The sequence below is a fragment of the Neopsephotus bourkii genome, unplaced genomic scaffold (assembly GCF_033783945.1).
Source record: "Neopsephotus bourkii isolate Nb327-2 ecotype Australia unplaced genomic scaffold, CSIRO-AGI_Nbou_v1 NB_1250, whole genome shotgun sequence".
NCBI classification, from domain to species: Eukaryota; Metazoa; Chordata; class Aves; order Psittaciformes; family Psittacidae; genus Neopsephotus; species Neopsephotus bourkii.
The window spans coordinates 1,281,898-1,304,317 of record NW_026901735.1 but is presented as its reverse complement, the minus strand read 5'-3'; the positions used below and the strand labels follow the sequence as shown (position 1 = coordinate 1,304,317).

Genomic DNA, 22,420 nt, shown 5'->3' with positions numbered 1-22,420 from the left:
TGCGGGAGCAAATCTGCTCACTCCTGAAGGCTTAACTCTTTCTCTTCCTTTACCATGTCATTTAATGCACAGCTTTTAAAGGCATCCAAATTTGTGAATGCTAAGGATATAGCACTTGTGTTTCTCGTTACTTGCTATGGTTTATGTTTCCCTGCTTCCAGGGCCACTGTGAGACCTCTAAAACACTGCATTGGAGCCCAATGTGAAGACTTAGCAATGCACAAGCTGTGCTGTGGCAGAGATGGGAAACCTGAGATATGCTTGCTTGAGATCCAGAAATGGAGCCAAGGAACTGTTCCCAAACTTCTTCTATTATTGCTGCCTCATTTCCTCATTAATGCCACAAAGATTGATGTGAAGGGACTTCCACAGTGCTAATGGAATTACCCACCTAAATCTCCCCTGTGCTAATGTCAGGGAACGCTCCAGTTCTCTGCCCTCATGTTAGTGCTGGGTGAGTAATTGAGTTATTTGTTAGCTAGCACAAGTAAAAATCCTTTCGTTTTAGGTCTGTTTCTTGGTGGTCGTGTTGAAGGCTTTTCAGTACCTTTTACTTAGAGCTGGGTTATAATTTGAAATACAAAATGAAAACATTTTGATCATTTTCCCATTCCAGTGCCAGTGATGGTCAGTGGTTTCAGCCAATCATCAGCTCTCCATTTTTTCCCCATGAATAAATTGCTGTCCTGCAACATTTCACCTTACCTCTATTTCATGCACAAAATCTGTCTAAATGAGCATCTTTGAAATTGATGTTTCCCATTAACTCTAATGGAATTTACATGCTTGCAGTGGTGAAGTCCACTGTTCCTTTGTATGATGTGCATCACTGGTTGAAGGCAAGAAAAACATTTACTTCAGTGCATAGGAAGTGAGCTATGCTCTTCCCAAAGTGAAAGCTGAGAGGAGCCCAGCAATCTCATCTTTTGGGGTCAGGCAGACACTGTATTTCTTGAGGCTTTAGCAAAGACGGGATAAAAGACTCTGAAGAGGATGTGAGTCTCAAAATGCACAGAGGCCATGTAGTCAGAAGCTGTATGAGAGGGACGTGGGCCATTCTGGGGGTATCCTTCTTGCAGAGTGAGCAAGGTGCCATAGGCAGGGGTGAGCGATCAGCCTTGTGCTCCTTCCCTCCCTCAAGGGTAGTCACAGGTTACCCTTGTGGTAACTTGGGCAAGTTAAGCAAGTGTGGTAGGAGCTGTGAAACTCCTGCATGCCCGTGCCTGCTCCTGCCAGGACTTCCACACCACTTCAAATCTGGTTGTGAATTTACTGAACATCCTTAACCATAGCCTCACTACTGCCAGTTAATTTCCTTAAATCCCTTTATATTTGATACCTGTGACAGTGCACAGGACTGCACTGCCTGAGCTCAGGGAGGGTGAAGGGACCAGCTCAATCACTTCTGGTCTACTGAAAATAACTGTGAAGGAGTCATCTGAGAGAAGCCACACTTAAACCAAGATAGGAGGCTATAGCTGGGGCTGGGTAGCCTGTTGTGTGCAACCATCTTTACTAACCTTGTTCAAGTGTGTGCACAGATAGCTGGGAGGATTTATTCATTGTCATAGGCTTGATTCTGTGAAGCTGTGAGTGTTGCCAGCACAGGTGACCAGCTTGGCTGCTTCATGCAGTAGGAAGAGAGTTTGTAGCTCCGGGAAGGAGAGATACAAGTTCAGGACATTGCAAATAAAAGACTCTGGAGAGTAAAGACAGAAAACTACCATGTGTTTGGGGAGAGGAAAGTAAGCAGGAAGCAGGAGATTAAATTAGGCTGCGTCTCCCTGGGCAAAACACTCAGGTTATAAATATTCTGGTAGCATTTAGAGCAGGGCTGATTGTTCTTTGCTGTCCTTGACGCTATCGGTGTTATTCATGCTAGTATTCTGCTTTGCTGACAAAAGCACCCGGGGTATCTCAGAGGTGTGGGAGGAGGCTCTGTGTGAGCTTGGCAGCAAGACTTCTGAGTATGCCAGTGAATGAGGGGGCTGCCTCCTGCTCTCCACCACAGCCTGCAGTGCTGTGGGACAGGAGCCGTGGGTTGGGGTGAACCAGGGATGCTGGTTTTAAAGAGCATCTTCTCAAAGGAGCTAAAGCTTTACCCAAGATCACTGACTTGGCTTGACCTTTGTGATCAAGGTGGCAAAAGGGCTTGAAAAGTCATCATCACTCCTCCCCAGCCCCAAAGCTGACAGGGAAGGGAAAGTGAGGCATGAGAGGGAAATGCGGAGGCCCAGCTGGGTGGAATTGCTGGGAACAAAGCAGCAAAACACTTCTCATTGTCAGAGTAAAGCACAGCAGATTTCAGTCTTCAAAATCCCACAGCAATTGCTTTACAGGAGGAGCACAGTTATTGCTCCAAGGAGTCGACGCCTGCAGGGAGCTCCATCTTTCCCTCCCTCTTTGTCATGGCCCTTTCCTGAGGAGGACGGAGGGGCAAGCAGGAGTCAGTAGCTCCCATGATTTGTGATAAATGAGACCAGGCCCTGGTCAGTGTTTTCAAGGCTGCAGTTTCTGGGGTCACTGGAAATTGCTGCAGTGCTGAATGCAGTCAATCCACTTAACAGCACAGCACTGCTTCCAGAGGATCCCAGCCTTTCTGTGGCGTACAGAGATGAAAAGTGCAATCCAGCCTCTGGTTCGAATGAAAGTGCTCTCTAATCTGGAATAGCTCTACCCTGGGAGGTGCCTTAAATACGATAGCAGGGCTGCTATGGTGGGGAGTATGCGTATTTATTTGTAAGGAAAATAACTTTATTTCTCTCATTAAAAAGTTTAGTGCAGAAAGTTAACTTAGGTAATGGCTTTAGAAGCTGAAAATATCAGGAACTCAGATAAAAGGAAGCAGTGACTCCTTTTTTACGCCTCTTTTAAAACCCCTGGGAATTCATTTCCTGATATCATTGTCATAACTCCAGACCTAAGGAATTCATTTGTATTCATGTCAGTCCCACCTATGCTTCCTTAAGTATCGCATGCAATTCAAACTAAATGGACAGTTAAACCAAAGATGGGACTGAGCAAATCAGACTGCAGACCATAGGTAGAGTCAGGAATATAGATAGCCTTTTGCAAGAGCTCCGCTGTGCCATCAGTTGTTCTCTGCCTGGCTGCAGTGTTTTTCTTGGATCATTTATACAAAGAGGACACTTTGATTTTTGCTTCCATACATGACATATTATGAGACCAGTGTTGATGTCCCCATGGTGTCAATTTAAGCTTTGCCTCTTCGTCTGGCTGATCTATTTGCCCTGTAGGAAGGATAAATGGAACTAGGACATGATCTTTAAGGTCCCTTCCAACCCAAACCATTCTATGTTTCCATGCAGTACAGACTGTAGCCATGAAACTGAAGGGCTCTTGCTCTGACCTTAAATGTTAATGGTTACCAGAGATGGAGCATGGCTGGTCAGCCAAGTCGGATGTTTCTCAGGTACCAGTCTCCTCTGGGTAGGAGACACTTTGCAGGTTTAGATTATGACCATTGCTGTGTCACTGATTATCATCTACTTCATGACAACCTCACCTATGTACATTCAGTCTGCAAGTTTGGTTGTTTTAGGGCAATATGAAAGAAAATGGGTTTTGGACCCTAAAATCATGTCAGCTTGTTTGCAAAAAGGAGAATGTGAATAAGTGAGTGGTGTGTAGCTTCAGCATTTGGGGTTTGCTAGAGGATTTTAGTTTCAGTAGATGAACACACTGTGAAGGAATGGAGCAGTGCCTTCTCCTGCCATAGATTTCCTCTGCATCACATTTAATAAGTTATCTTCCATTTTTATGGGGTTTTCTGTTTACTCTTCACTGTGTTAACACTGTTGAGCAAGGGTTGGGGAAGCAAAGCCCAAATGGATACCTCAGTTGTCTGATTCTCTGTTAATCTCCATTGCTTTTGGGGCAGATGCATCCTTTTCCTGGCACATAATTTCCAGCTCCAAGGAAACCATTATCAGTTTTACTTAGAATACACTTTGAAATGTATCATCTATTCATTATTATCTTATTTTGAAGGAAACGGGCCATTTATGATTTTCAAATCACAAGCTTTAATGATTTCTCTCTCCATGAGAATTCATTAGGCTTTATTTCATCATCTACCTAATGCACACTATGATCTTTCCAAACAGCAACTGCAGTTGTACAACAGGAAAAACAGGCTCCGTGGACATGAGGAAAAACACCCTGGATAGCAGTCTAGACAGTTCAATGCTGCAACATCAGAAATCAGATACCAATAGTTTAGGTAAATTGAAGCTGAAAGAAAGCAAAATCACTTTGCAGACCCAGGATAAATGAAAAGCCAATCTGAATATCAAATTGACCCTGCTCCAGGGGAGAATAATTTGGCATGATGCACTTGCCAGCTCTGAATGTGTTGCTTACAGGCAAACATCAGTCCTGCAGATCGAAGGGAAGGGATTTGAAAGGGCCAGTCAAATCTGGCTAATCAACAAATGGTTACCATGAAATAGTGGAGCTAAGATCCTTAGGGCAATGAGGAAAGCACCCAGCAAACTCACTACCCCAGGTTACAACAGACGTTGGCCTCTTCAGGGTTCTGCTTGGTAACGTACCATGGGATAAAGCCCTGGATAGAAGAGGGGCCCAAGAAAGCTGGTAATATTCAAGGTTCACCTTCTCTAAGCTCAGGAGCAATGCATCCCAGCAAAGAGGAAGCCAGGTGAGAGTGTGAAGGTGGCAAGGCACTGGAACATGTTGCCCAGAAGGAAATAAGGCTCTAGATCCAAATGCAATCTTAAGATCCTTTTGAAGCCAATACACCCCTAAGGGAAAGCAGCACTGTAAGCTGCAAGGTTTTTCTGGTAGGAGTGCTCCTTTATGCAGAAGTTATACAGCTATTGACACCAATTTTAACACAGCAGCTTGGGGACAGCCTTAATGAAGCCAGAGCAAGTAGGAAAGAGCATATGAGAAATGAAGGAAAAAAATAGAAGGGCATATCCTGGCCTCAGTGAAGTTACTGGAAATTTTGTCATGAATGTAAAAAAAATAAGGACTTTTTCCCTTTCCCCTCTTTTTTTAATAGTGGTCTCATTAAAGTGCTTCTGTAGCAAAGCCGCCTTCCTCAGATGCTTGGAGTGGCTTGGTTCATTGCTGAACCCACCACCAAGAGCCAGAACAGGAGTGGTTTCATTCATGAAGTCTCACTCCCGGGCATCATTAGTGAAGTAGGAGTTCTCTTTTCTCATAATTACCCTGTGCAGACATTCCCGGTGCTGTTCAGCTTCAGTTCATGGTGCCTTCAAGCTAAGTGCAGCTTCATGAAAAGCCAGCTTAAGATGTGCAGGGTAAGAAGGCACATGTGCAGAGCACAAATGTGAGTGCTAAATGAGAAGACAGGTTGGCAGGAGCTTGTACCTGTTAGTTACCGTCGGGTCTCAGGGGAGCTTTGCCACCAAATTCCATTAAAATGAGAGTTTCGACCTTTAAGAGTACCATTCAGTGTCTTGTTTTGTTAAATAAGCCAGCAAAGATTATATATTAGTCTCTGACAGGGCTACATTTGGGTGAAAACCATGCTGAATTATTTATTTTGTCATTAATGTCACATAAACCGTAGTGAGGAGAATTATATGGGCTGCAAAAGTGAGCAGCGCTGCGTCAGATTCAAACAAATGGAATTGTTATTCTTCAATACCAGTTGTGGGTTGCAGCTGCTTAATGCGTCCAGGAGAGGATGAGAAGTGAATGGTAAATCAATGGAAAGGTTCACACCTGAATGATAGTGTTTAAATAATGTAAAGGGTCCCTCAGCACACTGTGGCGTTATTTAATACATTAGCATTTATGGCCAATGGAAAGACATGGAGGGAAGTGTTTTGGAGGTTTTGCCCTTGCAGCTGCAAACCTCAAAGAGGAGCATACCAGGAAAATGGGGTGAAAGCTCAAACCATGCCTGGAGAAGGGGAAAACAAAGAAATCTTCATTTGCCCAGGCTAAGTTTTGTTGATATTGGTCTTTGGTAAGCCCAAAAGGGGTCTTGTGCTCCACAGGGCAGAGGACACAAAGGCATGGTGCTCTCTGTAATACTTGAGGCAAGAAAGTGAACCCAAGGCCAATCTGGAAGTGGAGGCTCACCTCTGTCTTGTGCTGCACAAGAGGACACTTGTAAGCCATGCTGTAAGAGTTTCCAGAACTCGGGTGCTCTGCCTACCTCTTGTCAGCTGCGGACATACCGTTCAGGGCATCCTGGGTGTTTACAGCTGTGTTCCTTCTTCCATAAACTGTTCATCAGGACTGTACTGAGAGGACAAGGGGCAATGGGTTTAAATTTAAACAGGGGAAGTTCAGATTAGATATAAGAAAAAAGTTCTTTATTGTGAGGGTGGTGAGATGCTGGGACAGGGTGCCCAGAGAAGTGGTAAATGCTCCATCCCTGCAGTGTTTAAGGCCAGGTTGGACAGAGCCTTGGGTGACATGACTGAGGGTGAGTTGTCCCTGCCTATGCTTTCATATTGATATTGGGCAGTGTTGAATGTACATGGCCTCAACAGCAGCCACCATCAGCTTACCCAAAAGCAATGAAATCTAAGTGCATTGGCTGCAGCCCCTGCCTTCCCTCTGCAAGTGTGTTGCCACCACACATCAAGCTCGGAGAAACTGGGATTCGGCAGGGATGGTATTTGATTTGTGATTCTTTTGGTGGGACATTGGTTGCACACAGATTTATGCAGCTGCATATATAGCATAAGGTGTTTGGTTTTCTGTTTTTTCATCTATGAAATTCAGAAGTAGCCTGAAAATTATGTAGTGATGAGAAGTACTTTAGTGACTGTATGGTGCTGAGGCACAGCTGGAATGAGGTAACAAGGCTGTGATACTTTGGTTTATTAAGCTCTTTACTGCTCTAATGGTTGAAGTTTATGGCAATGGTATCAGAAAGACACCTGGGGTTTTTTTTAAGAAGCTGAGGCATCATTTATTCTACAGTGAGAAACAACAGCCTGTAGGAAGACAAAACTTAAGTTCTCATTTAACCTTAGGGAGGATATACCTCAGCTCATGAAGGTCGAGAGAGTTGGAATATGGAAGATTTGACAGAATAACCTGTACTGTAATGGTAGGATGCAGCCTTTAAACAGGCACATCAACCAGAAGGGACTTCTGACAGCTCTCAACAATAGAAAGTTTTAAATTAAAAGCATGACGGACAAAACCGTGCTTTGTTTTGTTCATGAAAAAACTCCTCATATGATAACACCATTTGCTTTAGTGTCTTCGGCTCTGACTTTCTGATAGAGCTATGAAAACTCTCTCCTGTCTTTCCAGGCTTTCTTCTATCTACCACCCTCCAGTCTCCTCACTTGATTCCATTCTCCCAGTTGGATGCTCTGAAGTTCAACCTTGTTTTTGATGGCTCCAGGTCATGGGATAGGAGGTAAGCACAGCAATAGCAGTGGGAAGTTCAGGTTAGATATAAGGAAGAAGTTCTTTACTGTGAGGGTGGTGAGGCACTGGGATGGGCTGCCCATAGAGGTGGTAAATGCCCCATCCCTGGCAGTGTTCATGGCCAGGTTGGACAGAGCCTTGGGCAACATGCTCTAGTATGCTGTTTCCCTGCCTGTGGCAGGGGGGTTGGAACTGGATGATATTAAGGTCCTTTCCAACCCAAATCATTCTGAGATTCTATGACAGCCAAGTCTCTTGACCATTTCAGCAGCCCTGGTTGGTGAAAACAGCAAGCAGATGGGAAAAGCAGGAGGGGTTCTCCCCAGCTGCCTGGTTGGAAATCCAGTGTAGCTCCCTTTAACTATGAATTCAATGCAGCAGCTTCAAACGTGTTTCCAGCAGCAGCTGCCTTTCACTGGATTTACATGACTAGGCTTTGCTGTTGTTCATCGTCCTACTCATTTCAGTGTTGCTGTGTGTATGTGTCATACATCATGTGTGACACATCACTAGTCATCATTCTGATGTGTTCTTTTTCCCTCTAAATTGTGGACAGAGATGCTGAGCAGCATGGAGCCAATATACAGCAGACAGGAGCCTGTCAGGAATGCTCTAGTAGATGAGGATTTCACCACTCCCCATTCTGTTTGAACAGCTGCCATTTAGTCATTTTTGTTAAGAGATGCAGCATGTTCTGTTTTAATTATGCCCCATGAACCTACAGTCAGAGTGGTTGCACGACATCAGGTTATTCAGTTCAGATAAGGGGTGAAGCAGGAAACCCCTCCTAAATACATTTCAGCCTAGAAGAGTACCTCCTGAAAAAAGCAAAACCAGAGCACACTGCAGTCACAGATCTCCCGTAACTGCAGAGAAGGGATTTGGCTGTGTTACACTGGGTGAAGCTACTTCAGGTTTTGTTCTTGCTCTAGCACTGTTACTTCTCTGAGTAATTACTCAGTATTTATACAGCACTTTCTTTTCCTGACTGATAGAACAGCTTGTTTGCCATAGCAACCCCAGTGATGACTCTGCTTCTTAGCTACCAAACACCTTCCAGCAGATGTGTATCAATACTTAACATGAACTTTGGTACTTCTTGGTGGTTTAAAGCAAAAAGGATCTGTCATATTAATAAGATGCTAAATGGAGAAAATAAGGTATGCTACAACCTCATTAACTAAGATTGCATGGTAATCATCTTCAGTAATGCTTTTGCATCCCCTGTTGGTTTTGATTTCCTTTGTCTATGCATGCACTTTAAAGTAAAAAAGTAAAAAGCAAAGATTTTCTTGAGGAATAAAAGGATACAGGTGCAGCTGTTGAAGGATATTTTTAGGGAAGTGTTTGACAAAGACATTGTTAGCACTGCCAAAAACAACCGAAGGTGAGAGTGGATCTCTGTTTCCCTTAAGGGAAGTTCCTCTGGGGTCACAGTGATCCAGACTAAAAGGCTGCTGGATGCTCGCCTGGGCTGTCTGCAGCATTTGCAAGCAGTGACTCAGTTTCCTCCTAAAGCTGAGTGTGCTGGAGGAAGGCAAGGAATCCCTCATCGCTTGGCTGACCTCTTCTTCATCTTTCAAAGAAACGGTGGTGCTGTTGCAAAAGTCACAATAGGTTGCTGCTTGTTGTTGTGTCAGTACACAGGGATGGGCTGAGAGCAATGTCTGCCTTCACCAGCAGGTCCCAAAGGTATTGTCTTGGCTGGGAGATAGCCTAGTTGTTAAACAATATATTGGAGTGATTTACTTGCCCTGAGAAGACAGACCTTCCTCTTGCAGGTGTCTGGCTCTTGTGGCTGGAGCTGCTTCAGCAGTGGGCAGCTATGCCATTTCAGTGATTTCAGTGAAGGAAATGGAGAACATGGAATATTTTTCCAGCCTTGTAGCCAACTTATAAATGATAAAGGGGGAAGGGCTGCTCTGGAAATGGATAAGATGCAGGAAAGCAGGAAATCACATATCACCACACGCAACCATCCTCAGGTCTGATCACACTTCATTTGAGATCAGCTGAGGTTTCCCCATCATTTATGCAGATACCCCTAAATGTGCTTATCTCTTTTCCTGGCAAACTTTTGAGCTGTTCCTAGGCTGTGTGCAGCTGCAGCACCTGGGGCAGGTCAGCAGCTGTGTGGATGGGTTTGCAATGTTCTTTTGAGGCAAAGCATGCCAGATCCCAGTGCTCTTGGGCTTGGTAAGAACCACCATGATGCTCAGAGGTCTGGATCGAGCCCTAGAAATACCAATAACCAGCTGCAACTGGAAGCAAACCCAGCTCATAAACATTGCTGCAAACCAGGCCTGATGCATTTTGCTTTATATTTGACCAGTTGTCAGTGTTTTGACTGGGCAAAATTGTTCTTAATATTCTCAGAATCTTCTTATTCCTTTGGGGTTAACTAAGGGCAAAAAGGAGATGATTCCTCTAAATAAACTTTCAGATGAGAAAATAGGAGGCAGGACTTTAGGATCTTTTTATAAAGAAACAAATAATTACAAATAAAACCAACGAAAACCAAACCACCAAAGAAATCCATTCAAAAGTACAAAAGGCCTAAGTACCAATGCCCTTGCGGAAGGCTTGGCCTGCAAAGCTCCAAAGCAAATCATAATCCAGTAATTGGTGGCTTTCTGCACCACCAGTTCTGCTTCTTGAAGCAGTAAATTCATCTTTGCATCACTGTTTAGGGAAAACCTCAGGGTCTTTAAAGCAGGAGTAACAGCAACAGGGAATGGCAACGCAACATCATCTCCTTGGGCATCATGGGCCTTGTGCAAGGTCTTCAGGGATGCTCTGCTGCAAAAAAGAATGAAAATCCATTATTTCTGCTTCATCTGTTGTCAGCACATAAGATAACTCAGTGCAAGGCACTGTTCAGAAGGATTTAGCTTGCCAGCGTGAGCACACTGCAGTTAACCTTGATGTACTGAAATAAAGGTCAGGGTGAGATTTAAGTGGAGATTGAGGGGAAACTAGAAGGAGGTAAGCCCTGCTTAGCAGAGAGCCTTCTTCCCTGTACGGGAGATTGGCAGTGATGCATTTCATTTTGCAGGAATTTGGAGCTGTGAGAGTGAAGGCAGAGCTCAGGATAAGGTATCAGCCTGACCTTAATCTGGAATTCATGGAGACCAGTGGTCTGGGCTAGGGCTTGCTCTTGGAAGTGTATGTTGGCTTTAACAGGTAGAATAGATCTGGCCATGTGTGATGTTATGAGTATTTGAGACTGCAGGCATGAGGTTAAGAATAGTTTTATAGTTTGTGTTTGGGTTCAAAGCTGGATAACACTTCTGAAGCATCTGTTTTTTCTTTTAGTAAGGAGCAAGGCAGAGCAGCATGTGAAGAAATGTTAGGAATATATATATGTATTTGGAAAAAGAGAGATATTAGAAAGAAAAGAAACAAAACCCGGGCGCAATATTTCATTTGCACAGTGAATTATCCAGATCAATCCCTGACTGAATTGAATAGCTTCATCTTCTTGTTGAAACTACTTTGAAATCCACTCTTTTTCTCCCTGCTGCTACTTGGGACCCAACTGTGTAATGACAGCTGAGCTTCATCTGCATGGTTTTGGGAGCCGAAGGGATTGTGTTCTCCACAGCTTATTACTGGTAGGACATCTACAGAAAGTGCTTTTCCATTTGCATTCCAAAAATCAGCTTCCCCAGCTGCAATCTTCTACTCAGGGGTTGACACCTGTAAAGGAAAAACAAGTTGCAGCTTTTGATTTTTCCATTGATATAGTAATTGTTTTCTCTGTGTAACGGGGATACCTGGGAGAGATGCAAAGTGCTCTTTCCTGCCTGTCTGATAGGTTCTATTTTAAAGGGAAATTAAGGGATCTCCACACTTCCGTGCTACTGCTGCAAATCTCCAGGAAAACTGAGATACTAAATAGGTGTTGGCTTGTGCTCGAGTTCCTGTGGCATTTTGTAAAGCCAGCTTTCCTTGAGAGAAAGAGATCTTTAATGCTGTTTCGCCTGCTTATAACCCTCCTTCTTCTTCTCCCTGCCTTTGGCGGTATCTACCCTGTGGAGGCAATAGAACCCTGAAACCTTATAAGAGTTTCTGTTTGTGTGAGTTGTGGGAAGGTCTGCTTGTCCACTGCCCCATATCTCTATCCTTGGGGGCAGACTGGGTTAAAGCTAGGGCTGGGATCAGATTCCCCTGTCTCCATAGTGTTAGTAGCAGCTACTGCTTCCCCAGGAGGACCTGCTAGAGCTGGGGAGTTTGAAGATGCCCCGTACCTGTATATGATGTGCTGTATATCACCCCAGGCACCCTGATGCTGTAGTTCTTGTCTCCCTCCTTGGTGTCACAAGGAATGGAATGGAGGCATCTCCCTCCTGAGGCCATTGTAGCTGATATTAGTCCTGCCCTGATAAAAGCCACTCTTCCCTGTTCCTGCAGGAATATGGAGACCGTGGCCATCGTTTCCTGATGCTTTCCCATGCTGGCAAAATGCACAACCCCACTGAAAGCTGATCTGGGGCTGCAGCACCCTTTGTTGATCTCACATAGTGCTGGAAGGTGCTAAGACACTGATGGGGCAGAGCAGGGCTGCTGCCTGCACCGTTGTTGCTGCCTTCCCTCCTTTTGCTGCTGCAACATTTGTTTTCTTGATGGGAAGAGTAATATTTTGTGACAAAGGCAGAGCAGCAGAAATTGCTCCCCTTTCTGACTGTCCTTCAAGGAAAATCTTTCAGATCTGACTCTCCGGGGTCTGAAATCAATGCAGGCATTAAGCAACGTGGCTTTACTATTTGGATAAAATAGCCTAGTTTTGATTAGGTGGGGAATCGGAGGATAAAGGGATTTCTTTTTCCCAGAATCGGGCATAGAATAGCAATGTAAAAAGCTGGATCAAATAGCTAAAGCCAATATCTTCCCCTTGAGTCTTTCTTTTGGTTCCTTTGTAGCACATCAACTTAAAAGAGACTTAAGCTCCAGTTTCTGAAGGTTGCTGAGTGGGAGGGTGAGAAATAAAAGACAAAGGGAGTTTCACAGCTGCAGCCTCTTAGGAAATTGTGGTAACAACCTGTCATCCTTGGAGTCCTGGCTGATAACGCTTCTGCATGTCCTTGTGCCTGTTGGTCTTTACCTAAATTATCTGCTATTTAATATTTAATGATGCTGTGTGACGCTGGGTACAGTGTAGTCCCTTTAGCGTGTTGTCCCCTTCCTGGTACTCAGGAATGCAGCATGGACAGGAGGGAAAATATGCTTTTTGATTACATTTTGCTCCTAATGTGTTAATCCTCTCCAGGCTGCTGAGCTGCTTAGTCTGTTGGCTACATTTGGGCAATGCAGACAAGAAGCCGATGTGTACGCTTTCGCATGCCTGCAGACATACCTGTCCTTATTCTGTGTTCTTACAACTTGGTGTCAAAAGGACAGGACAGGTACAAAAACGCTTATCTTAACATCTCCTATGTTAAAGAGCTATTCCTACTGGATTGGCATAGGGATACATGCTGCCATTTCCTCCAAAAAGGTGTTTTTCCTATGAAATACCTGCAATTTCCTTCCTAGATCAAAGCACAGCCATTCACAACAATAGCAGATGGGGTGAGATTCCTGCAGCCCCTTCCTCTGCAAGGTTGCACTGCTCAAACCCAGCTTTGCTGCTTTTATTCCTTATACCTCATTTTAGAGGCTAGGCCAGGCCTAAAGGCTCTGGATGGGTGACAGGGCATGCGGACAGAGCCACTTGTGACCCAGGGGTGACAAACCTGACCCTGTGTAGGGGACTGGCAAACACCTCACCCTGCACCCACAGAGCTGCCCTCAGGCACCAGCTCTGACTCCAGCTTCAATCCCCCTTCTTTCCTGGTCTGCAGTAACTTCTTTTAGCCCTTCATGCCGCCTGCCTGGATCTTAGTCTCATTTACAAGACGCAAGCTGCCAGGCTACCTGAAATATATTGAAAGAAACAGCACAGATATCCCCACAGATGTGACAACAGAAGAATAGGAAGAGGGAAGAATTCCCTTGGATATTTTGTCAGGTATATTTGGTGGGGATTTATTTCAAAGAGCTTGTTTTAATCATGTCTTTTGGTTAAAAGAGAAAACTGTTTTATTAAGGGTACTTCTTCTACTTCTTTTCTGTAGAATTAATATTCACATTAAAAAATACAGCTTCCACTTTGCATGCTAATTTTGACTGCTTATTTCTGCTCCTTTTAATTTTTTATGAAGTTATACCCGGCTCCCTGTAATCCTAAATTCACCATGAAGAAGGAACCTGAATGCTACTGCAAATCTGCTTGCTGATTTCCAAGGGTACCTTATGCAATATATGACTTGAAGAACGGGCATATTTCCTTCAGGAAAAGAATAAAAGAGGGGGGAAGAGGGCAAGTTTTCTTGCTTCCAGAGAAAACCTAGAACGTTCAAAATCTAGAGGCTTCAGTAAGAGAAGTTTCATAATGAGGAAATTTCTGAGTATTGTAGTATCTGAATAACATCCTGGGGTTTGGCAACTTGTTTCATTATGTTTAGGGGGTTGTTGTGTTGTTGGGCTTTTTAACATCAGCAGCTGGTGGCACTGTATTGTATCTACTCTGGAATTACACTTCGGTGTGGGGAATGATGCTACAACAGGAATGGGATTCCAGAATGACGTGGGCTCTCTCCTTAGGGAAAGTTTTCCCACAGCTCACAGAAGATGGAGCTTATTGCAGGAAGGCTCTTGGCAAGCCCTGGGGACACCAGCTCTGGTCGTGTCACCCCCTGTCCCTGGCACAGCTGCAGGATATTCCCATCACAGGTTAGACCTGGCTCCACATTCACCAGGGAGATGATTGTGCTGTGACTTTTCCAGCAGGGCACTGCGCAAGAGGCACCAGGCAACCGCTGCCTGCATCCCAGGGTGCTATTTCTCTCCCTGGGGATATAACAGCCCTGGCTAGGAGGAGCAATCGGATGTACATTGGTTGTGACACTGTGCTTGAATCAGAACCAGGAGTCAAGAACTGTAAAGCAAGCCTCTGTCACTGCTTCCCTTAGGAGAGGATTTTGCTCTTGTTTAACTTCCCACACCTTTGCAAACCTTTTCTGTGTAGGCAGCTATTGTTCTCTTGCTTCCATCACGTATCTTTAATGAGCCCTTGTACAGAAAGCACAAGGTACCTCTGAGGCCTTAAGCAGAAGCCATGAAACTTTTTATTCTATCTGTATGATTTGCTTTTACTGGACAGAGAAATGTACCACAACTCTAAGCAAGTGATGGGATGACCCTTGGTGAACAGAAGATGAAGCAATGGGTAAGTAGTTCCTTTAAGAGCAAAAAACACATTCAATTAGTCAAGCCTTGTGCTGTTTTTAAGCTCACAGGCATGGCATTGTCAGTGTTTCTGTTACCTTTTCAATTTGAGCTACTGCTTAGTCAAGTAGACAGTGTCAAATCCTGATAAAGCAAACTCCAACATCCTGAAGTCAAATGATGACATAATGCATCATGCACAAACTGAGCTGGGTTTATTCTCCTTTCCATTCACTTAGGAAATCTTTAATACATCCGAGAATTTAACCATGTCTGTCACTGCAGTGTAGATACAAACTGAGGTAGTTCGTTAATGATTGGAAAAGATGACATAGGTGTACCTTGGGTGACATAGTTTAGTGTGAGGTGTCCCTGCCCACGGCAGGAGGGTTGGAACTGGATGATCTTAAGGTCCTTTCCAACCCTAATTATTCTATGATTCTATAAAGATGGAGACAACTTGTGATTTCTGAAGCCCTGTGCATGCAGGACAGCCTGTGTTCCAATCTGGAGAAATTCTGCTGCAGTGTTCTTCATCTTCTCCACATTTTGATGGAAAAATCAAACATCAGAAATCAATTTTGATCGTCTGTTTCACATGAGGTGATGTCTTTTGCGGTAGTGTCATTTCAGCTGTATACCATGAAGTGTAATGTTTTATCATTCTGTCTTGCTTAGGAAAATCTGTTCTTGCCGAAATTATTTCTGTGCCACATCATCTTGAAATATTTCAAAACAGAGCAACATGAAAAGCTCATCTTGAAGTGTTTGGCTTCTGCACCATAGATTTCAGAGCTCTCAGCTCTATAGGATCTGAGCACCTTCCAACAGCACATTAAACACTACAACTAACATCTGCCATGTTTTGTTTGCTTTTGCATCCTCCCCCTGGGGAAAATGCATGTGCAGTGGCATGCCAAGTGCTGGTCAGGTTTCTCTACAGGAGATTAGTTTGATTTTCATTTTTCTTGTTCAGAAAGATGCATTCTCCTGAATTTCAGTGACAAAAGGCAAGATGGAAGACCTCATAGCAGCCTTCAAGTATCTGAAGGGGGCCTACAGGGATGCTGGGGAGAGACCCTTCATCAGGGACTGTAGTGACAAGGGATAACAAGTTAAAACTTAAACAGGGGAAGTTTAGATTGGATATAAGGAGGAAGTTCTTTAATGCTAGGGTAGTGAGGCACTGGAATGGGTTGTCCAGGGAGGTTGTGAATGCTCCATCCCTGGCAGTGTTCAAGGCCAGGTTGGACAGAGCCTTGGGTGACATGGTTTAGTGTGAGGTGTCCCTGCCCATGGCAGGGGGGTTGGAACTGGATGATCTTAAGGTCCTTTCCAACCCAAACTATTCTATGATTCTATGGAAGAAACACGCAGCACCAGAGTGGCATGCAGAAATGCTTGTAGAGGTCCTTATGTGTGCTTGTAGGGCTGCCCCTCAGAACAAAGCAGCATGCCCTTGCTATGGCAGAACATGAACCAAAGGGTTACTCCTAGGAACTGCTGTGTGAGAGCTTTGGGCTTGGATTCATGCCCATTTGCCAAGGTTTGTGGTTGTGCACAGGGAGACTTTTCTGGATGGGAGGTGACAAAAGTGACATTATCTTGGGACTGCTGGCCTTTGTGTAGGAAGGGACTGACCTCAGTTTTGAGGAAGCCTGAAACTTCACCTCTCATGTGCAAGCCCTGTCCCTGTCTGCTGGCTCAGATGTCAGTAGTTAGGAGTTATCTGCATTGCTAACTATTGTGATTGCTCACTGCTAAGTCACCAAATGAGATGAGAGGATCTCATTACAAGGAGCTGCACAATCTATTACTGATGCTGCTGTTTTGAATGAGGCTCATTTTGCCTTGGAATTTAACAGCACCAAACAGACTGGATGGAGGCACAAACAGTTTAATTGTCCTGAAAGCTGACTGGATTTGCCAGAGGAATGAGGAGCATTAATAGAGTCAATGTTAAACAGCCATGCTATTCATCTTTGCTCTGCATGAGAGGTGGCCAGTCCTCCAACCACTTGCAAATGGGTGCATGGATGTTCTCACCTCCACTAGCAGCATCATTGCTCTCTTGTACAGCTTAGTCACTCTCAGTCACTCTAAAATGACAATCAGCCACGGCCTTTGCTGTCCTGTAAAATGGCACGTAACTCCCTAATTAATCTGGGCTCATTCCTAAATCCTCTGCTGCCTTACTAAATAAGTTGGACACAAATTACAAGCATCACTTGTCCTTTTCAAACTCTCGGGCACAGCTGCCTGTGCTCACTAGCTGTGGAACAAACAGTTCAGGGGCAGACCAGCATTTTCTGATCAGTAGTGCAAAAAAGGCATTGTACCAGGTAAAACCATCCCCCAGTTCCTGAAACTGGGAGTTCCCAGCTTCCTAAATCCTCTATACCATATCCAAAGCATATATTTTCCCAGGATTGTAAGTTTTATTAATTTCTTTAATTTTATTTATTTTATTTCTCAAATATATCTCTGAATAGCTAGATATGATGGGACAGAAGACTGTATGAATACAGAGTTGAGGGGGAATATGAACATTTTTTGGATGGTAGGGAAAGGAGGAAGAGACTGCCAAGAGCAGGCAGTCCTTAAAGACAAGGAGAAGAGGAGAGACAGGAATGAATTTAAAGGCTCTGCAGGTAAAGGCAAAATTTAGGATCAGACTTACTGTAAGATTAGCAAGAACAGATGCAATTACATTGCATGTAATGCGCAGATCAAGGTTGGCTGTTGTCAGCTCATTCCATAGGGATCAGGAAAGGAGCCTTCTTGGTTTTCCTCTCCCACCTTAGGGGTCAGCTATGTGTTTCCAGCTGGAGGGTACATGCTGAGCTTTACTTCCTTGGAGTGACTCCTGCTGCTTGTCCTAAACCTTTTAGTGCCTATTGCAGAGCAACCTAGGCTGCATGGTAAATAACAAATGGTTAAAAGCCAGCAAGGAAGGAAATTGCTAGTTAACTAATCCAAATGAACATTGCCCCTGGATGATGTGCACACTCTGAGCTACCTTTGATGGGCACCAAATTCTCTTTCAAAGCATCACCTTTAGATGCTTTTTATGTGCCCTTCTCTCCAGCATTTTCATGTGCCTGTGATTTCCGCTGCTGTTTGCTACCGCCGAGTCTGATTGTTGAGATCAGGGGACATGTTGTCACTGACTGCTGCATGGACAGGCACAGGCTTCCAAAGGCGGGTTTTGTTGTTATCTCTTTAAAACAGAAATAGTAATCTTATTAGCAGAAAAAGAAGCTAAAATTGCAAACAGAAAACGGAAAGAGGAGACTCACCTGTCTTCCGATCATTATTCTATCAGAAGCACGTTGGCATAATGAAGGGATAATTACTAACTGTGCTGAGTTCTGTTTTCACATATTTGTGACAATTAGGCATGGGAGTGGGCAGGTTGTCATTGATTTTTGGCAAAGCCCTTTAACAGGCACAAAGGAGCTTAAATGCAGGTAGGAAATGCTTCATCTTTTGTAGCCCACCTCCACATTTCTAGCAGGATTAAACTCACCCATCAGCAGCAAATGCACAGTGTGCAGTTACACAAGCAATACCCAATCATTGTGATTCTTCATCGCAGCAAAAGAAGCAAGATGGTAAGTACTGAAATGCCAGGAGCCTCAAGTCCAGCAGTTATAATATCAGAAGGCTTTCTACCAACTTAGCAGCCCTTTTGCATGTGCACACAGAGTATGAAGTCTTTGGCCCAAATTTAACTTGGTTTTGCTTTGGTTCCTGTTCGTTCCATGCGTATCCGTGGTTCTCCATCACAAAACCTTGAGTCCATGATCTGTTGGCAGGATAAGTCTGTCTGAAGGAATGCTCCTTCCCTGGCAGTGTTCAAGGCCAGGTTGGACAGAGCCTTGGGTAACATGGTTTAGTGTGAGGTGCCCCTGCCCATGACAGGGGGTTGGAACTGGATGATCTTAAGGTCCTTTCCACCCAAACCATTCTGTGATTCTATGCTTCCATGGGATAAAAGAGTCAGTATTTTCTCTGGTCTAACTCTAATACCATATAGAAAGGCACACCCCACTGCGCAGGCTTGAAGGCCAAGGGACCTTAAGCCTATGCCTCGTGCACAATCAGAGCCTGATATTCCAGACCTGCCATTAGCACTGGACAGCCTGAATCTGAAATGCATGTTTTTTTCCTTATATAAGTTAAAACCAGTGAGACTGACTATTTTCAGTGATTCAAGCTTGTACATCCCATGATCAGTCTTATGGATTTGCTCCAGATTTTGTTGTGCTAATTGCCATTCCAGGTGGCTATGAGTTAATTAGTTAGCTGTGTGTTTCAGGGTGCACCATAACTGTACATAAATAAATCGTTACTGAATAAAGAGTGCACAGATATAAATGCATTTGATGATATGGCAGAAATGATTTGGCTTGCACAGGACAACTGAAATGTATGTATTATTAGTGACTATATGTGGTTCTTTACATTAATTGGCTTCATTTGGGTTTTGAAGGTCTGGGAATAAGGAGCTTGATGTGGTTATTATTTGTAATGGCCTGCTTTTCACATCCTTAGCTTTCAGGCCAGCCTGTGCTTCATGAGGTACGACGATGTTCCCTCAGATGCTAAAAAGGAATGTGTTTGGGTTTGGACATCTGGGAAAGTTGATTCAAAGGCAGCAAGATCTCCCATTGGTAAGGCACCACCAATAACTTCCAGCCCTGAGCAGCAATCCAGTGTCTTTCAAATGTTTTCTTTCTCTTTGTCACCCTGCACAGTGAAGCATGGAGGAAGGCAGCCAGAGTGTGAGGGGCAGCGTCCCCAGCTCTGTGTCACAGACTGAGATTTTTGTGTCACCACGAAGTAGGAAGCAAAGCACATGCTCTTTGCTTCCACCACCACACCTGCAAGTTGCTACACTCTGGGCTGCTTATCCCCTCCATGGGTATGTCCAGGCCTGTATCTATCAGCTTTTCCATTCCTCCTTTATTTCCCCATGAGGCCAGTTTGCAACAGCTGCATCCTTGCCTTGCAGAGCAGTGCTGCTGTCAAAGTGGGATGAAAGAGACAGAGAGGATCAGCAGGATGTGCGTGGTAACTCTTACAGAAGCAGTTTGGTATGTCACACCACCCATGGACACCCACTTTGGAGCTCACTGTGGATAGGCAGGTCCATTCCACAGCTGTAGCATCCATCCCGTCCCTGTGAGCACAGCAATGGTCACACTGCTGAAGAGCTACAGAGGGCTTTCTGGTGTTAAATTCTGTCTTGCTGATGTGTTTGTTGAGTCAATGCCACACTGAGCATCCTGAAACACAGCCTGGGACTATTAGCACAGTTCATCATTTCAGCAAGTGCTTATGAGCCTTCAGAATGAGCCTGTTCTGTCACTGGAGTCATCGTTTACTTCAGCACAATGTTTTTAAATTCATGTGTGTGTCCCCCTCACAGACCTCACTGAGATTTTCATGCATTTAAATGAAAAAGCTGAACACTTCCCTTTTGATGTCCACATTATGCAGCATTGCCCTTCTCTGTATTTCATCCTATTTCTGAACTGTCATGCAAACAAACCCAACTAAAAAAAGAAATCATTAAAGAAGTGTGCATCCTATCAGCCTGGTCTCGTCTCCTTCTCTCACTGTATGTGCAGGAAGAACTCCCTTCTCCTGCTTCCCCTTCTCTTTCAGGTGTTTTCACTTCTTTCCTAGCTGTGATCCAATATCTTTATAACTCCCCAGAGTGTTCTGGTTGCTCCAGTTGCCCAGCAAGCAAGCCCCTACTCCTTTTCTCCCCGCACATGTAGCATTCACTATTCCAGGATCATGAAGCTGCTGTTTTCTAAAGCATTTTTTTATTGGTTTCTATTTTCCTTCAGCTACTCCAGAAATGGGAATTCTTTTTTTGTCAATCTGTTCTGTACTGCTAGAACACCCCCTTTTCTTTGTCCACCTGAGTATATACGGATGAAGCAGTCATTGCATCTTTCTCCTCCATCACTGATTGGTTTTAACATCTCTTGCTCTATTGTATCATTTAAGTCAGCTTTTGAGGAAGACTCAGCCACAGGCCTTCAACATGCATTGATATCATCATCATCATCATCATCATCATCATCATTAAAGTGTGATTGCCAGTCTAGCTTATCGTAGCCTTCTTCATCATGACGAAGTTATGCTCTGGTAAGCCTGCCCCTTTTCATGTCCCTGCCTTTCAATCATTTGGCTACGCTGAACAGTCATTCTTCTGCAAGGAAAGCAGCGTGGGTGCTCATGGGTTTGCAATGTTGGCCACAGAAAAGAAGTCCTCTGTAGCAGAGACTAAACATGGAGAAAGTACATCTGGCTCTGGGGTTCACTGGTGGAGAGTTGCTGGTGGCAGGGGGATGTCAGCAGGAAGCATCGTTTGTTCTTGCTCTTGGCATGAGTTTGTGGCACTTGTTATTGACTCTCCTGGGCAACAGCCATACACGCATCTCAAACACACCTTACACCTCGTTCTTACTGCAGATGAAGCTCTTTGTGAGAAGATGTGGATGTTGGCATCTCTTTGGTGGAGAGTTTGCACTGATCACAGATGAAGAGAGCAAGACACTGGAGCAGGTATGGGACTAGAGATCAAGGCTCTCATCTGTAATGCTTTGGTCTCTGACACCCCACAGAGATCCCTGATGGCCAATGACTGCCTTTTCCAAAGAGGAACGTGTCCTGGTAGCAAGACCTCCAGTTTGTGATAAAAATAACTATTACTTCACAGGCCCACAGAAAAGCACCTGCCTGGACAGCAGGAGACCAGCAAATCACAGGCATGAAGTGGACATGTCAACTTCTGTGCAGAACACTTACCAGTGAATGTAGGCTGCCCCATCTTCACATCTCCATGGAAAACCTTGGGATTATCTTGATTTTTATCCACACAGGGAAGGTGAAATGGTCTAAATGTTAATGATTCATGGGATGCAGGCTGCCTCTCAGTTTCAATAAATGCATTATCCCTTTGTAAAGAGCTGTTTTGAATTCATAGAACGTTTTTAAAGTTTCTTTCAAAGACTGTGTTTTTTCTTTCCTCTCATGTATCTCAGAAGAAACCAGCCTGCCAAACTGAGTCCAGGCAGCTCTTCTGAGATAGAGACATCCATCTCTGTGTACGGTCTGTACTTGTGAAGCAGAGCACAAAGCCCTTTTCCCCATTTAATCCATATTAATTACCTCTCTTGCAGCTCCTCTATAGTTTCCACTCAACCCAGGCGCCAAAACGTGTGCGGCTGCATCTTGAACAAACCAGAGCCTTTCACTGCACACCTGGCAAGTGAACACTCCGAAAGTACAAGTAAATAAAAAGGTTTAGTGCTGAAGGATTGAAGCTCTCTCCATGCTTGAAAACCGAATGCCGTGGGACTGTGGACTAAGGCAGATATTTTTAGTGCCATCAATATCTCCTGGAGTTGATATCTCCCAAGACAGATGGTTGTTTCCCACAGAACGTTGTCAAATGTTTGCTCAGCCAAGATCAATTTTGTTCCAAGTCCTTTCCCACCTTCTGGTGGAAGATATTTCACTTGCCAGACAAAAAATTAAAGAAACAGCATGAAACCATGTCACTCCAGAGGGTTCTCGTTCCTATAGCTCTCATCTGTCCTTTAGCCATGTGACTGACATCTCTTTCAGTGCCCATGGAACAATAATAGATGCACTCAGGGTGGAAGCACGATGTCAAACACCAAAGGCTCAGGTCTCATGTCAGAGGCCGATTTCCTCC

The 22,420-nt window shown here is 44.3% G+C and overlaps 1 long non-coding RNA gene across 3 annotated transcripts; it reads left to right on the top strand.

The window, feature by feature from the left end:
- Nucleotides 1-62: 62 nt before the first annotated feature.
- Nucleotides 63-22,254, top strand: LOC133218482 (uncharacterized). Of its 3 annotated transcripts, none has more exons than XR_009727174.1 (3): nt 63-454; nt 14,615-14,680; nt 21,172-22,254. It is a non-coding gene; the product is annotated as an uncharacterized LOC133218482 (long non-coding RNA). The 3 variants fall into 3 exon arrangements; XR_009727172.1 differs by lacking the exon at nt 63-454 and adding an exon at nt 8,449-8,570; XR_009727173.1 differs by lacking the exon at nt 63-454 and adding an exon at nt 11,982-13,420.
- The last annotated feature ends 166 nt before the right edge of the window (nt 22,255-22,420 follow it).